We start from the raw sequence: 18311 nt of genomic DNA on the forward strand, positions 1-18311 counted from the left end.
CAACAATTAAAGTACAAAATTGCCTTCCTAAGTTATGAAGACCACATATTTCATAGTAGCATAATGAATCAAGTTAGTATTCTTACTTAAACTTTGGGAAATCCAAGTAGTCATAGTTTTCTAAGATTCACAGTATTTGATTATCCATTCTGTTTCACAAACAGAATAAATATTCTTTCATCATGAACATAATGGTTAACGTTGATATAATATGGCAACAAAAATCCCAAGCATTCAACCTAAAACCTCCATATCTTATTTTTAGGAAGCCAGAACTAAGTTACCAAAGGAGGTCCAAAGACAATATAACCACATCTGGGTGTATAAAAAAAATTATACCTGGCTGATTCCCGCTGCTGAAGTGCTATCACCCTTCTTGCATCATCCACATGTTAAAGGGAGCGTGCTACTGACATTTTTCTCCTACTGTAGTCCGTCAGAGCTCTGATAGGTGTAATTCTCTCCACTCTGGAATCCTGCCTCATTCCGGAGGCAGGCAATTTTCCCCTGGTTGGGTCTGGTTAAGCATTACTCTGAAAATCAGGGCAGCCTCCCTTAGCCTTTATCTGTGAGCAGGGCTCTTGGGCATCAAGTGTGTGTAGAAGAAGGAGTATCAAAGGGAGAAGTAAGATGAACATTTCCAAAGACAGCTGGGAAGAATCGTCTGTGTTCCTGCATCCCTCCTTATCCACAGCTTGCTTATCCAGCTTGCAAATTAATTATATATATTTCTTTAAGTTATAGAAACAATGACTGATCAGAGATTTTTTTTCAATTGAGTTTTAAAATCCTTTTTGTTCTCTCAGACTCCCTTCCTGAGGGCTGAAAGATGCATGTGGACAGTTTAGCCACCTCAAACCAGCCAATTCTCTTTTGAGAATCATCTTGGAAGCCAGCCAGGGAGCATTGTTATCCTTCTGTCAATTACAAATGTGCCAGACACCCAAAGCTATGGGGAGGAAGTGCAATTATTAGAAAGGACCCAAGAGAATATGCCCAATGTCATCCCTGACTTGCCAGGCGACCTTTAGAAAATCAGATGTGTAAAAGAGGGATGATGAATTGTTCTCTAGGCCAATCATGCAAATGAGTAGAAGCTCCAAAGATAGAAAGAAATTAAGGTAAGGAGAATCCCCAAGAATCTAAATTCGGGGGTCATGAAGGAATTATCTTCTAATACAGGGTATCTGCTCTAAAAAGGGGCTAACATCTTTCCCCAGGTATTAGCCACAGTTACCATCCTACTCCTATTCATGTGCTTAATCCCAGATTCCTTCCTCCTGCCAAAAGCCCATGTCTCTGACACTCCTTCTTTTAATTTTTGGTGAAGCACTAATGGCTTTATAAAATATCTTCTAAAATCCCTAATCCCAGTGCTAGGGTAAAACAAAAACAAAACAAAATGGAAAAAAATAACCCAACCCTTTGTTTTCATTTGGATAGAGGGCAATGGAGATCAGAATGAGAATGAAAATGGGCATGCAGACAAATCTATTTATTTGGTGTGTCTATGGGTATAGCACATCTTTCAGGCTAACTCGGCCCTCTCATAAAGACACTTTCCATTCCAAGCAGATATTAAAGAAGGGAATTCTTCATGCAGAGCATTTCCCTCCTATGCTAGTAAGAGGTACTAGGAGATGGGTAATGAGTTAGTCAAACCACAAATCAAATAATAAATATGTATCTACCCCTTTCTTTAGTGTTTTAGATTTTTATTTATTTTATTTTTTATATTGTCAAGGTGATGTACAAAGGGGTTATATTTATATAAGTAAAGTAATAAGTACATTTCTTGTCAAACTTTGAATGGACAACAAAACAACTTAGCAGTTCCATTCAAATAGGAAATAAAGGACACTGAGTATAAACAACTACCAGGAACACAGCCAGTGCAGATTCCAATGTCTATTGTTTTTAAAAGAATTTAAGTAGAAAGACATTATGTGAAATATTGAGCATTGTAAGAAGGCATTAGCTTAAAATGGTATGTCATTCATGGTGCCAGACGGTGATGGTTAAATTTATGTCATCTTGATTGAGTTAAGAGATGTCCAGACATCTGGCTACAAATTATTTCTGGGTGTGTCCGTGAGGCATAAAGGAGCATTTTAATGATTGAATGAAGAAGGTCCATTCTCACTAATGTGAGACACTGAGCACCCAGGTACAATGAAACTCTGGGGCTCACATGGGAAGCAACCCTCCTTCCATGGCAGTGACCCTCCCTATCCTTGGCAGCTTCTTGGGCCTTTGATCATGGCTGGAAAGTTGCATCACTGACTTTGCTAACTGTCTTTTCAGGGTTCTGACCTTGGCCTGGGTGTACCTCACTGACTCCCCTAGTTGTCTTCTTGGACCTTTAGCTTCAGATTTGGTTATACCATTGGCTTTCCTTGCTCTTCACCTTATAAACATCCTGCCTTGAACCCCTTCAGTCTCCAATCCTGACCAATATACTAACATACTGCTAGTGCCTGTCATTCTGTACTGGGGTGATAAGCAACCTACTCCCCAGAATTAAAAGATACTGATTTTTAACAAGTCATTTTACATGTCAGAAGGACATTAGAGTATCTCTCAGCCAATCTGTACTTCCGAGTAACTGGCTGTGAAACAGAATTTCCCACAACACCACACCTCATATTTGATGATTTTCTAGAATGAATCACAGAACTCATGGAAGTGCCATAGTTACCATTACAGTTCACTATATAATAAAGAATGCAGAAATGGTTATATGGAGTGCCACATCGAGTGAGATCCAGGAAGTTCACGAAGGTAGAACTTGGCGTATCAATGTGTTCATCAAAGAAGTTGACCCACCAAACATTGGTGTCCAGGGCTCATTATTTTAACATAGATTAGACTCATTGAACCACCAATTCTATGGCAGAGCTCTGTCCCTCAGTCTCACTAGTGTGTCAGCTATCTCAGAGACTCAACTTTCTAGTCACATGGTCGTCCTTTCTTCTAACCAGTCCTCATGGTCAGTTACTTGCTGTCTATAAATTTCAAGGCAATCCAAGGGTTTCATGAATAACAAAGAAGCTCCTATTATGCAAGAAAGTTCAGGGTTTCAGAATTTAACCTTTGGTCACCAAGAATAAAAGCCAGTCATATATTTCTTTCATATGGCATATGCTTTCATATAAATTCACATGTAAATATACCTACATGTAGAATGTATGTGTGTTTGTGTCTCTTTCCTATATCCATATAGAAAACTACACTCTAGGAGTAAAGCATCAGGAGAATATAAAAAGACAGCAGTAAAGTTATTATAGTAAAAACCAACTCAATCAACAATCTTCAGAGCAATTTTTCAATCGATTGAAATCAGACAGTAATTAGGGCCATTTCAATATAGCATAGCTATTGGCTAGAACCTAGAAGACCCAGTAGCAAGTTGTACACGTGGCTAAGGTTTAGCCCAGCAAATGATAGTTAAGCCACAGGGAGATTAACATGCAATACCTAAAGCAGAGTCCAGAGGAGCCATAAAGAGGCTTTGATTCTTTCCCTATGTGTGGCTCCACCAGAAAGAGTCTAGAGAAAGAGCCTCTGGAATGTCTCTGCCTGGGGAAGCCCAGCTGTGTCCCAGAATTAGAGGCACACATTCATTCTGGTCACATCCATATACTCTGCCAGGCCACCAGCTATGGCAATTGAAACCCAGGACTCTAATAATGAAGTCAATGCCACATCATCCATCTTGATGTCTGTACAAGGCTATTTCTGACAAGCTGGTTTTATGGGCTGGTGCATGACTCCAGGAGGATGCAACAAAATAATCAATCTTTAAAACATTAAAAAAAATCCAAAAACCACATACCAATGCATAGTCCTGTGACAACTTAGCTATAGAAAAAGAATACTGAAAACAACCTCATTTCTTAGTCACACCTTAAAGGACACTCATGAGACCTATCTTCTCCCTTGTACCTCCCAGGACCAGTCCTCCTTGGGGGTAATTAGTGGTCAGTTTGCAGTTAGGAATTCTCCCTAGGGGTAGAAAATTTTTGAGCCAGTTCTAACCAAACAGAAGTACCCGCACAGTGGAAATGTATGCATCCTTAGCCTAATGTTTGTGCAACAAACTTCAACTTGAGGCTTCATGCATATTCATTAAATTCATGCATATTCATTGAGTCTCATGCATGCACTTAAAAACTATGAGATGGAAGCCTTGGCCATGTGAAGATACCTTCCTAAAATCTGCCAAGTCACCATCCCTCGTTTCCCATGATCATTCCTGTGTAATCCTTCAAACTCTCCACAAACTCTTGCAACTCTAGAAAACACAATGTTCTTAACCACGTTTGCTCTTGAGCCCCCTAATTCAGGCCTGCCATTTCCCTGAACTCTTTCTCTCTTGATTGAGCTTCTTGCTTTGCTAGTTTGCTTTTATACATCCTTATTTAATTTTTGGTAGGAGATGCCAAGAATTTGGGATCTTCAATTCTGAGACCATCTGGTACAAGGCCAAAGTCAATCCTGGCTCTAGGTTTCCATAGAGAAATGCAAAGAAGAAACAAGGCCTTCTGCATTACCTCTGGTTGGCAGTTACCAGGATGGAGACCTATGAAATCATGAATAACATGAACACACCCATCAAATTGGGATTCTAACTGTATCCGAATACAATCTGGACCAATATCTGAAAGCAAAACCTGATTGTTTATTAATGAGACTGGACTTAAGTGGCCTTCTATAAGATGATCATAGCTTACAGTTCCATCCAATGCCATAAATTCTTTGCATTTGTTCTTCCAGAACATTGAAAAGCTAGCCATATGGTAGCTTTGGTTCTAACCCACTCAAGTTACACATAGAGTAAATCCAAACTGGAAATGAAATGTTGCACAATTTTCCCTCATTTTCTCTCTTTCATTGGTCCCCTGCATTGTGACATTTTCTTTTATCTTTTTCTTTTCCTTTGGTCAGTCGTGGGGCCTGAACTCTGGGCCTGGGCGCTGTCCCTCAGCTCTTCAGCTCAAGGGTAGTACTCTACCACTTGAGCATCAGCCCCACTTCTGGCTTTTTCTGCTTATGTGGTGCTGAGGAATCAAACCCAGGGCCTCATGAATGCAAGGCAAGCACTCTACCACTGAGCCACCTTCTCAGCCCCATTGTGACATTTTCTAAACTGTGTTTCACATATACAAAGCATGGTTCCTTCCAGCACCACGTTGTGTTGTGCTTCTGCTCTTCTCCAGTACCTTTCCTTGTCTGCCTGCTTCTTAGCTCAGAAATCTCAGCTTCAAGGTCACCTCTGAGAGGTCTTGGCTGATGATTCAATCATGAAACCTACTTCAAAGGTTCCTCTAGTATTTCACAATGTTTTATGGACTTCTTTGTACGTAGGCACATCAAACACATTTGTTCTGTATTTTTGTCTATGTTTTGTTTTTATAACTGAAATGTGATCTGTAGTTGATTTTTCATCAATTCTGTTTTTTTGCTATAATCATCTTGCTAGGATCTGGCTCATAGTATGAATTCAGTAAATAAATGGTGAAACAATAGACAAATAATCAAGGTTTTTTGAGCCATTGTCTTACTGTGTTGCCTACCCAAGCCTCAAACTCATTACCCTCCATCACAGATTGTCGAATGCTGCAATTATCAGCATGTTCTACTGTACCCAGTCTGAAAAGCCTGATTTCTTTCTCTCTTTTTCTTTTTCAATTTAGCTACATGTATTTTGAGGGCGAGGCCTTTCTTTTTTAAATTTAAATGTTATTGTTAAAGGTGATGTATAGAGGGGTTACAGTTACAGGTAATCAGGTAATTAGTACATTTCTTTCTGAACAATGTCACCCTTCCTTCATTTTCTCCCAGTTTTTTTTCTCCTTCAGACTCTCCTCCCCGCCAAGTTATACAGTTCATTTCCAACAGTGTCTAGTGAGTCTCACTGCTGAATTGGTTCACTCTTTGTCCTACCCTTTCTATTCCTCGGATCAGGTAAACTTATGTACAAGACAAAGCATGATTTTTATTTTTTTAATTTTTTTAGTCAGTTGTGGGGCTTGAACTCAGGTGCTGGACACTGTCTCTGAGCTCTTTTGCTCAAGGGTAGCACCCTACCACTTTGAGCCACAGTTCCACTTCTGGTTTTTGAGTGGTTATTTGGAGAAAGAATCTCAAAGGTACTTTCCTGCCCAGGTTTGCTTCTGTCTGCAATAGTAAATCCCCTTTTGCAACCCAGAACTCATTGCTGATATGAGATTTTGGTACATGTAAGAAGGAATATGATTACTACAACAGTTGGCAATGTGAGGCTTTAATTCACACAGGTTGCTCTGAGAATAAAGTTGATGTAAAATCAAAAAAAATCCTCAGATTTCAGCCTCCTGAGTAGCTAGGATTACAGCAGTGAGCCTCGGGCACACAGCTCAAAGCCTTATTTTTGAAGCTGATTGAGAAGCACCTATCTCTGAGCTACTTGGGGGTGTTGCAAACCATGTAGCAATCTATTCTCTGAAATTGCCAAATTAATAAACTTCCATTGATTAACTGCATCAGAATTATTTAGTAGAACAACTGGAAGTGGGGAAATTGCATTTTAACACATCCTTCAGCAATTCTTTTATCTAGTAAAACAAAAGTTTGACTCAAATAGCTTAGTGCTAATCACAAACAGTAGCAGCTCAATTTGGATGAAAATTAAGTATGCAAGTTATTGTTTTTAAGAGAATAAGATTGAAACTGGTGATTTTTTTTCTGAAGCTTGTGCTGTACCATTGTAGCCACGCTTCTACTTCTGACTTTTTGTTAATTGGAGATAAGAATCTCTCCAATTTGTCTGTTCAAGCTGGATTTGAACTGTGATTTTCAGATCTCAGCTTCCACAGTAGGTGGGATCATAGATGTGAGTCCAATCCCACTATTTTAATAAAGGTCACAAGACCAGGGTGAACCTACCTGTGATTCTCACTAGTCATAAAATCAGTGGAAACTGTAAGCATCCTTAACCCTGCTTTCCATTTTCTCCATGTTAGGAATAGAAATGTCTAGCTAGCAGCGTATCTTGAAAGATTAATGAGGTAATGCATGCAAAACACTTAGCACTGGTGAAACGGTAATTTAAAAATGACAAGATTTTATTATTACTTAGATTTTAAGAAGGAAGAAGACAATGAATATGGACAATGAGCTCAGGCCAAAGGATTCAAATAAAGACAGCAACACACCACTTTTCAAACACACGTGAGAAGTTACATACATGGGCTCTCTTACTAGCTAGATTTCCTGTCTATATTACTTTACTAGACCTGCGTTTCAATATCGGATGTTTTCCCCTATCAACACTATGAGTATTTTCTGGGTCCAAATTCATACTTGTTTTTGCTTTGCATTTAATAGTACATGCCACATTATTTGGCAGTCTCTTTCTATCATTTTCACTGTAATGATTTTGATGTGGTTTGTCCCACAATTCCAAAATATGTTTCTAGGGTACTGGTATAGGGATGATGGTATCTCTAAGAGATAGGCCCCAGTGGAAGAAAATGAGGTAATAGAGGTACCAATCTCATAATGGATTCATGTGGGCCTCACAGAGGAGGATATGTCTCAGGTCTGAGTTAGTTCTCAAGAATAGGTTGTTATGGAGTAAAACCAACTCATGGACATGTTTGCATGTGGCCAGTTCCTTGTGTACTTCTTCCGCAATGTGACTGAGCAGGATACCAGCACTGTGATACTCAGGTCCTCCGGAAATAATTCTGTTTTCTTTATACATCATCTGGCATCAAACATTTTGTTGTGACAGTACCAAACAGACCCATACCTTCTTAAGAGAGCAATATTGTTCCTTGGTGTTTGTATATTCAGCATTGCCACCTTGTATACATAGTAGGTATAGAATAGATATTTTTGAATGAATCGAGGTCAAAAGAAGAACGAATGATGCTGTAATAAATACTTGGTTTTGACTGTTCTGGCATGGTGGGAGGATTCTAGGGAAAATCTATGTTCCCATGGAAACACTGAGATGGTTTTATCTTCCTCTCATGAAGTTTCATCTTCTCAGGATTAACCTCCTCCAAAATTAAGAATAAGGATCTTAGTGCATAGAAGAACATAAAATCATTTCTACCCAAGAAATGAGCTGCGGCTGGGCTTCTATTTCTCCTCCTCCTCCTGCTGTTTCTGCTGCTTCCTCCTTGCTTTCCTTCTCCTATTCCTCTTCTTTCTTCTCTTCTCCTTTCTCTCCTCTTTTCTAATCATCCCCTCCCAACCCCATCTCTCACACACACACACACACACACACACACACACACACACACACACACACACACACACACACACACACACACACACACCTCCCTTTCTGAGTTATTGAGGTGGCATTTCACTATGTATCTCAGGCTGGATTTGAACTTAGCATTCTCTTTCCTCTGCCTTCCAAGGGCTGGGATTCCAAGTGTTTGCCACAACTCCCAGCCTTTGAAATTGGCACATTCCAGGTGAAAAATCTGCTAGGGAATCTTTCCCTAGGCTGACAGATACAATGACAATGAGTCAAATAGCTCTCACTGCACTCATGGCTCTATTGTTCCTGAAACATAAGAAAAAATACTGTTTTCTTATCAGCAGATGATTTGTCTCTTCCCTAATTTTATAGTATTTAAATACAATGAAATGTGGGACAGCTTCATGTCGTCTGGTTCTTCGCAATATTTGGAACTTACACATAGGAAAGAAGTGAGGAACATATAAAATACTAGGTCGCCTTTGTTTAATCTTCCAAGAAAGCCTTGAGTTTTATCGCAGCATAAAAGCACCGATGTAAGGCTTGGTGGCTGCTCCTAGTAGGGCCACCCCATGGAAATTCCTTAGGCAGGGAAAACAGCTGTCTTGCCCACGCTGCACATTTGGCTGTACAACTGGCTGTATTGGTAGCTTCAGGCTAGCAATATATATTTTTTTCCCTGACAATTTACATGCTGCTCCAGCCCAAGGTGTCTGAAATGAAGTCTTTCCAAAAACACGGTTCAAAAAGAGCTTGGCTCCCAACCCTGGTCAGAACTCTGCTTTGAAAAAGGAAATCCACATTAATCCGCTGTGATGTGATAAGGTTGTGTCTTTGCGGCACACATGTGCTAGGCACGCCTCATTGTCTGATACGGCATTGTGTAATCTATAATGCCAATAATCCATATTGTCTGCCATAGTGCCATTATTCACATGCCAGCATCATGCCCACCTTGGCTGCTGTGTAATCCAGAACCCACACGTGCAGTAGGGCCCAGATAACTGTGGGGAAGCTGGGCTGCATGCAAATTGTGCTGTGTTAGCAGAGACCTCTCCTCTGCTCCTCTCAAACAAAGCAGTTTAATTCTTTGGGATTTTTTTTACAGGAAAGAGAGAGGAGCTGGGGGTGATCATTTTCTTGGATCTCCAGATTTCAAACTGTTTAAAAGGCAGATTTCATCAAGCTAATTAAAATTTCTTTGTGGCAAGCCGCTTGGGGGTTTAGTTGATGTCTAGAGAATATATAAATAGTATTTTAATTTTATCTGATTTAACTCTAAAATAGAATAAAGTAAGTACATTTGAAGCCAAATACAGAAATGGTATATTGCCATGTGAGGCTTGAGCTTCATTTTCTAAACAATCGATTTTCCATGTTACTCTTAGGTCCCGGGGTATGATATGTAAATGGATCACAAAGCAATATAAAGTAAGTTAGAAAAATAATTGGATTACATAGAAATTCTCTAGGGTGGTAGAAATCTATGCCATCAATTCAAATTCAGATATTATAAAATAAATCAGAGTCCTTGTGAGTAAAGTGGGAGAATACAGGTGTGTTGTTAAAGATGATGGCTGGGAAGGTGGCTCAGTGGTAGAGCGCTTGCCTTGCATGCATGAGGCCCTGGGTTGGATTCCTCAGCACCACATAAGCAAAAAGAAAAAAGCCGGAAGTGGCGCTGTGGCTCAAGTGGTAGAGCGCTAGCCTTGAGCTGAAGAGCTGAGGGACAGCGCCCAGGCCCAGAGTTCAGGCCCCACGACCAGACACCCCCCCCCCCCAAAAAAAGGTTTAATGTTTGAGATCTTTCAGGACAGTGATAAAGCAACTGTTTAGCATGAAGACCTGGTTTCAATCTCTAGCAACAAAAAAGAAGAGGAAGGAAAAAAAATCAAAATTTAGTATGATCACAGACTTAGACAAATCTCACAAGAACAACAGGAAATTTTTCCTAAACGATCTGGGAGTAAATTGTTATCTCTGTACATACTACTACCGAGTAGCCTTTAAACAAAGACTTTCCCCGACATCGTCTATGTAATCCATGGCTGCCATATAATCCTTGCTTCTCATGTAAATTATACTCATGGCTTCACTACTACACTGAGAGGGAGGGCTCCCACCCAGTTTAGAATCACAAACCATACTTAGCTATACTATCTCTTTAATTTCTTAAGATAGGAGTGGCTTCTTTCTTCCGTCTTATAACATTAACACTTGTGAAGATCATTGACAAGTTTCTTTTTAAGACTCTCTCTTAGCCACATGTGAGTGATTTACATCCATCATCCTACTCATGTAGGAGGATCATGGTACCAGGATAACTCAGATAGTAAGGTTTACAAAACTTTATCTCAGTGGTAGAAGTTGGGTATAAAAGTTATGTATGTCACCTCATCTGCCATGAGAAGTAGAGAAAAATAGGAGGATCAAAGTTCAGGCTACTCCAATCACAAAAACAATATTTCAGATGAGATTGAATGCATTCAAGGTGGTATGGCTGTAGACACAAAAACAATATTTCAAAATTAACCAGAGAGGGAAAAATGAGTGGGGAGTGTAGCTTGGAGGTAAGATGCCTATTTAGCCATGTGAGGCCGTGAGCATAGCCCATAATACTAAAAGGAAAACAAAAAACAAACACAATCCTTTAATTTGGATGTGGGGAAGAACTCCTTGTGATTAAATTTAGGTGACAAATCTTTGATCATTCTGTGTTCTTTCTATGACATCTTGACTTATTCTGTGATTTCTCTTTGTCTTGTTCTGTCTGTTTTGACCAGTTTATTCATATGGCATCTGTCATTTTCTTAAATGTAGTTACCCTTCATTCCATAATTACTAGTCATTTTATTGAGAAGTATTTAAAAATTGCATTTAAATCCTTCCTTTCCACACAAAAGTTTAGCTAATTCTTTTTTATTGGAATGAAGGCCTGACCTCCTGTTTTGTTTAGTTGTTTATAATCAGTTGCTACATTAATCTATTGAGATGATATATCATCCCAGATTTGGATATTAAGAATTCCATCTAGCTGGCATTTGAACTCTTTTTCCCCAATAAATTTCCCTGTTATTCATATATGTTCTTCAGTTCTTTTACAGTAAAAATAAAGCACATCCTATGACTTGAAATTGATTGAATATCTAATTAATGCCTCGTCTCTGCCTCTACCCTATATCTACACAAATGGTCTCCTCAGCTTATTTGAACTGAAAACCCTGATCATATACAGGATCCCTGGGTGTGATCCACTTTTCTATTCCAGCTGGGCCTTAGCGGCCTCATCAGCCACTCTTTTGGATGGATGTTCTCTTTGTGACACACTCCAGGGCAGAACCTCTTCAATAAAGATGCCAGGCACTTTTGGTTGGAAAACATCCTTGGTTCCACTATGCTCCCTTACAAAACTTTGATACAGATGCTGACTTTGTTCAACTCTACTTAAAAATTAAAAACTTGCATTACTCGAAAAGAGAAGAAATGAGAAAAGAAAAAAGGTAAGAGAAAAGGAAATTGAAGGAGCAAGAGCTAATGAAGTTCTTCTCTATGTCTTTTATTATATACTGATGTATGAGTCAACTTTACAGGAAATACCCAAGGTGGATAACTTTCTAAAGAGAAGGGTTTATTTGGCGTACCGTATTGTAGATTGGAAGCTTGAACATCATAGCACATACTTGGTGGCCATCCCTTCATGCTGCACAAGGCAATAGTGGCTGTACTTGGAGGAAAAAGTGAAACACTGCGTTTCAAACCAAAGGAAAAGAGATAGGGAAGGTCAAACCCAGCCTCTATAACAGCTTTCCCCTGAGAACTTCTAGAGTCCCCTAAGAAGTGTATTCCAAGGTTACCACCTTCATAATCTCAGGACTTCCCATTGGAACCATTGGGTCCTACCTCCTAAAGTTACTACCTCCACCTTAGGGCAAGTCTTGAGCATGTGAGTCTACAGGCACATTCAAAATCCAAACCTTAGCCATGTACCCAATACAACACAAAATCATAACACATTCACATTGAAAATGTATCACATGGAAAGCTATTGGTTAAACCTGATTTGGTTCCATGTGCTCCTAAAAAAGAGAAATATATATGTATATAGTATATATTTGTATAGTTCATATTATATTCATATATTACATATTATACATGTATATATTATATACTTATATATGCTTTTTGTTGTTTGTTGACTTTGAAATAATGAGTATGAAGCTTCCTCAGATTGCTGTCATTTTGACAGCTCAGGGTCAAGATGTCATTCAGATGGCAGATATCGAGGTACATTTTAAAATTAAACCACAAAACATATCAAAGGTTGCTATAGGTAGGTGACATAACAACTTAACACATTTTAATTTCCACATTTAGTGCTAATATCTATCCTACAAATATTAGGAGACAAGTCTTCATTTTTATAACATTGATCAGTAGGCCTAGGTAAAAATAATTATTTTAAAATGATATTGTCTTGTCAGCAATGTGATGGATAGTAGCATCTTATAAAGCAATTTATCATGCCAGCACCATAATGTTGCAGAATGGGTCATTTAGAATATTACAGTATGTCATTTTACTTATTAGAGCTTTGGAACTATTAAGAAAACTTCTCAGCCAGTACTTCTTTTCCTTTAAAATGATCGTTGCCATTTTTTTTTTATTTTCAGTGAGGTGAATCTATTTCAGTATTTAATCACTGTCTAAACTTGGCAGGTATAGAAGATTTATGATTATAACTCATTTCTTTATATTTCCATATTGATTACTTTTTCTTTCATGAGTGCCTAGATTGAACCAAAGAGGAAGAATAACAATATAGATATGTGCAGGGATGTCAGTTTCTACATTTTTGGTAGCTGATTTTAACATTGGTACATTAGGATGAAGTTAGATTCTATTGTCATAGGTACAAATTTCTACTGTCTAAAAAAGAGCTTATCAGTTATATTATTGCTTCCAAGGTTAAGTTCTGGATTTATGGTTTTGTTTCATTGAATTTGGAGTCCATTCTTAAGCATATACACAGAAGAAAACCCTCAAACCCCTCTCCTTCTTGTTCCATTCTACCATGCCTTCAGCTCACAGAAGATCTGTTACTGCATAGCAAGAGAAATACTATTTTTTCTTCTATTGAAAAAGAGCTCACAGAAATGTGTTTGTCAGAACTAGAATGTTGGCAATGCTTTTCCAGTCACCTAGGTTTATCAGCCACTCTAAAGAGAGGCATTAGCCATCAAGAGTGTTCAATCACTGTGGATCACCTGTGTCCCTAGCATGGTGACATGGGTGAGAACGCAGTTACCTTATCATATCCACTAATAGGTCAAGTGTCACAGGAAAAGGGACAGAATAGCATTTAACAAACAAACCTCAATAATCCTTCACCCTACTGAAATAATTACATCTATGTCTATACCTATAACTGTGACTATATCTGTTTCTGGGGAGAGGGGACGTTTTTGTATAGTTGGAATGCATCTCGCATTGATTAGGATGTTGAAATTATTTCCGTACTGCAAGACACATGAAAAGGATGGAAATTTGACCCAACTATTTTATGGTTAGAGATCAGGCCTTTGGCACATGAGGAGGATGAGAATAGGTCATCAGGGTGGAGTCCTCATGATTGAACACTTGTGGCTTCTTTATGAGACTAGGGAGAGAGGCAAGGCACACTCGAAAGCATGTATGTGGTCCTTGTTGGTTGTTTGTTGAGGCCTCCAGACAGCTGACAAAAGACCCTCAACCAGCTTTGGGCTATTGAATTTCCAGAGCTGCAAGCTGAAGGAACTTCTTTGGGATGTTTCTCAGTCTCAGGTAGTTTCTTATAGTTACACACACTGGACATGTTATATATGTGCTCCCTCTATTTGCTGATTATTTCACTCTGAAGTATTGATATTTCAAATGTTACTTTGAATGTTGATAGTGAAAGTGTTATTTTAAACAAGTAAGTGTAAGGACAATACATGGACTATTATTTTCAGTGGTAGAGCAAAGCTTTGTGGCGACTAAATAAAGCAGTGTGTGAGAACAGGCACCAATGGCTTGCACCTGTAATCCTGAGACGCTAACATCGAGAGGATCACGAGTTGAGGTCAATTGAGGCAGAAAGGTCTACAAGGCTCCATCTCAAAGGACACAAGCGAGGTTTTGTAGATCATGCCTCTCGTTCATATATGGAAGATTGCCTAAATAGGTATGTTATGGTACAAGAATGCACTTAGGCAGGAAGCAAAAACATATCTCAAAAATAACCAGCAGAGAAAATGGGCTAGAAGTGTGGCTCGGTTTCAGACTGCCTCAAACCCTTGCATTCAAACCCTCTGACCACCTCCAAGAAAAATGTCAAGAGGCGTTAAGAAAAGTTATTGACATGTGAACTCCAGCCAGTGCCTCAGTTTAATCTCTCAGTGCCTGGTTTTTCATTTGTACAAACTAGGATTATAATGACACCTGCTGCCTATGATTTCGAGAAGACTAAGAAAACATAAATGGGGACACTTTAATATTCTTTGCCACCTAGTGCACAAACATTAACTCTAATAATGGAAACATCTAAATTTAACCCAAGCACAGTCGTGCATGCCTGAAATCCCAGCTCTTAGGAAGGAGCATCAGGAGTCCCGGGTCAGCCAGGACGACTGAGTGAGAGGGTGTCAGAATGATTACAACAAGAAGATCCAGCATTTAATTACTATCAAGGTATTTCATGAATCACTAACATTTAAATCAATATAAGATAATCATCGCAAGTATTCCTACGTAATATGACTACTGGGTGGAAATTTTCCCTTCTTTGTTTGATAAGCAAAGATACATCACGTCAATAACTCTTTCTTCAGTGTAAAAGGCATTTACACAGTGAGAGAAATACTGATGAAGAAAATAGAGGCAGAATCATTTAAAACGCGTTAAGATCACAACTGGTTCTGAAAGGCCTAGGTGTACAAATCTCTTTGTCTATGTGTTGTGTTCACAGGTGGTGAGCACAGCACAGAGAACACCGGCCCACATGCAGAGCAGCCCTGCTTCTGTGTCAGAATGAGCTTGGGTGACCACAGTAACAGCAGAAGCATTAAGTTCTCATACCTTGCTACAAAGTAGCACATCTCTTCCAATGGATGTGCCCAGGAGTATTTCTAACACCTAATTTCCATAACCTATATTCCAACCAACACAATTCAGAATTTTACTTTGTTTTACAGAAATGGAAATTTTATTTTTTGGTGATCAAGTGGCAAAAGGAAAAGCAGAGATTTGGGATTTGAACAATTTTGTCCCACGGTATATGTATTTTATCATCTGTGAAAGTAATAATAATAATAATGATCTCCTCTTGCTGTTGTCATTCTGCTACAACACTTTGTTTCTTCTAATCTCATAGTTAATTCATCATGGGGGATAGATTGGTTAGCACTTCATTGAATTGAATTGAATTCAAGTGGCATAACAATCCTATGTGACAGACTGGTGAAGACTCCATGATGGGTCCCATTTTAAAAATGAGGAGATTAAGGAATCAGGATAGTGGAGATCTAGCCATGAGCTCTGTTGGTACAAAACCAGAGAGTCTGCCTCTCTGATGCAATGCTACGTGACTTCTCTAATATGAAGCTCAAGCATTCTAAGAATTTTTCTGTTTCCCTTACTCAATTCTTGGTAGGTCCTGCCACTAGAAATATACACTATACTATTAAGGGTGCATGTGTAAAATTTATAGCTTGAGACAATGATGTTGTCTATTTGGTGGTCAATGGTATGTGAAATCGGGTGGCTGGCTGTCTTGGTCGAATAGCCGAGACACAGGTGTTCACGTTACAAGATAAATAGTGGCCTGGATTTAATGGGTGTTTAAGATAGTGGCCACTGAGAAGAGAAGAGGAAAGGTGAGAGCACAAGAAATCAAACACCTTCACCCTTAGCAGAAGTTGCTGTTGTCTGGAGTCATGGATTAGTGAAATGAGACTGTCCTTTTACCTTTCCTGAAGATTACCTCCATCTGTCTTAATGGATGATTTCATAGTTATAGAAAATGGACAAAAGTAGAAGAATGACACGGCAGAGATGGCGGGCATGTTGGCACGTCTCAGAAACTCTTAGTATCTGATAAGACGTTAATAGAAAGAATTGTGAGACCCAAGCCCATTGGTGCCCAAACTTTGTCTCTTTGGTTGTAGTGTTTAGTCAGGTTTTGGCGATTGATTGACAAGGGAACTGGAGGTCATGGTGAAGACTTACTGGCCACATACTCTGTTTCAACCAAAGGGTTAATTCTAAAACTCTCTTACAGTCAGTGGAAAAAAAAATTTTCTCCCATAAATTTTCACATACAAAGCATAGGAGAAAGGAAAGGAAATGGCCTTTTTAGTCAGGACAGTTTATTAGCATTGCCCATCCCTGAGCAAGAATGAAAACTAGGACTTTTGTGAAATGTGTTCTAATACATTCAAATCAGTTCTTCCAAACAATCATGCTCTTTCTGAGCTGACTTAGTTGCACATTGCTTCTGGGAAAACATCAGAGTTTCTGAACTGCCTACGTCTGTAATCCAAATGATGGCAATTTAATGCAAAATGTTTGACACATATTGGCAGGTGGATTATTTACCAAAAGCTATTACTGCTCTTGGACCAAAAGGGGATAATTTATTAATGAAATTGGAAGACGAAAGCTTCATTACCCTGCCATTTATTAAGATTTGAGAACCCACCTGTTTCCTTGTATTTTAATTTCATCCAAAGTGCTCATTAAGAATGAAAAAAAATCCTACACAGTAATCAAGTGACAACAAATGTGAATTGATTAGTTTTATATGTGCTTTATAACTTATTATGTGCTTGGTACAAAAGCAAAATGAAGACATCACTCAGGATTGTTATTTTTACACATGTATGCAAAAATTCTTAGTTAAAAAAATCTTATTTGATTTCCAGAGGCCATACTTTGTATTTCTCTTTATTCCATTTTGGCTAAATGGTCTGATGAAAATATACTTATATACTTATTAGACATGTTGGCAGTACCATGTAAAAGCTTGATAGGAATTAATTGATTTAATCCTCTATAAAACTCCCTCTACCTCGTAATTTGATTCCTTATACTTTGCACAGGGATGAAACTGAGGCACAGAGTAATTAAATAACTTGCCCAAGGTCACACAGAAATAATTATTGGAAGAGAGGTTAGAGCCCTGACAGTCTTTGCAGCAGACTATGTTATGATTTCAATAAATAGTTAATGAGCTTTAATATTATTTCTGCATATTACATGGCAAATGAAAATTGTCACACTTATTATTTTGAACTCTGTTGAGCTCGCTTCAGCCAACATAATAGTTGTTTAACAAACTACAAATAATGGTTCAAATACTAATGCTTCATAAGAAGCTTCATAAAAAGTAATCAAATTATTAGATGTCTTACAGTAACAGTAGAATTAGTTCTTTATGAGTGCCTACAATGCGATAGGTTTTCATAGAAATTATCTCACTAATGTCGACAATCACCTTGTGAGATAAACATTCCTTCTCACCACACTGTCCCATGCCAACATCAAGTCTCATCTACAGTAGATGCTATATTCCTAACACCTCCATCATTTCTACTATTTGACATCTGGTGTTTTACTTTTCTTTTCCTTTTTTTTTTCTTTCTTTCTTTTTTTTTTTTTTGTCATTGTGGGGCTTGAACTCTGGGCTTGGGTGCTGTCCCTCAACTCTTCGTCTCAAGGTGAGCATTCTACCACTTGAGCCACAGTGCCATTACTGGTTTTTTGAGTGGTTTATTGGAGATAAGAGTCTCACAGAGTTTCCTGCCCAAGCTGGCTTTGAGCTGCAATCCTCAGGTCTCAGCTTCCTGAGTAGCTAGGATTACAGGCATGAACCATGGATACCCGGCTACATCTGGTGTTTTTGAACCATTGTTACTTTCTTTTTTTTTCCTTAATTTTATTCCTTTGTATGCATTTTACAAAGTGGTATCTTAACTAACATGTAAAACTAAAAGACAATGTGCAGAACTAATAGGAATAAGAGAACTTGCCCAAA

The 18311-nt window shown here is 38.6% G+C and overlaps 1 protein-coding gene and 1 pseudogene across 1 annotated transcript in view; both read left to right on the forward strand.

Annotated features, from left to right (window-relative positions):
- The window catches only part of Chl1 (cell adhesion molecule L1 like), a 739723-nt gene that overhangs the window by 501746 nt on the left and 219666 nt on the right, over positions 1 to 18311 (forward strand). The gene's annotated exons all lie outside the window — the stretch shown is intronic.
- Positions 6172 to 6257, forward strand: LOC138824913 (small nucleolar RNA SNORA40; annotated as a pseudogene).

The sequence above is a fragment of the Dipodomys merriami genome, unplaced genomic scaffold (assembly GCF_024711535.1).
Source record: "Dipodomys merriami isolate MVZ:Mamm:240054 unplaced genomic scaffold, mDipMer1.0.p SCAF_13, whole genome shotgun sequence".
In the NCBI taxonomy this organism is placed as follows: Eukaryota; Metazoa; Chordata; class Mammalia; order Rodentia; family Heteromyidae; genus Dipodomys; species Dipodomys merriami.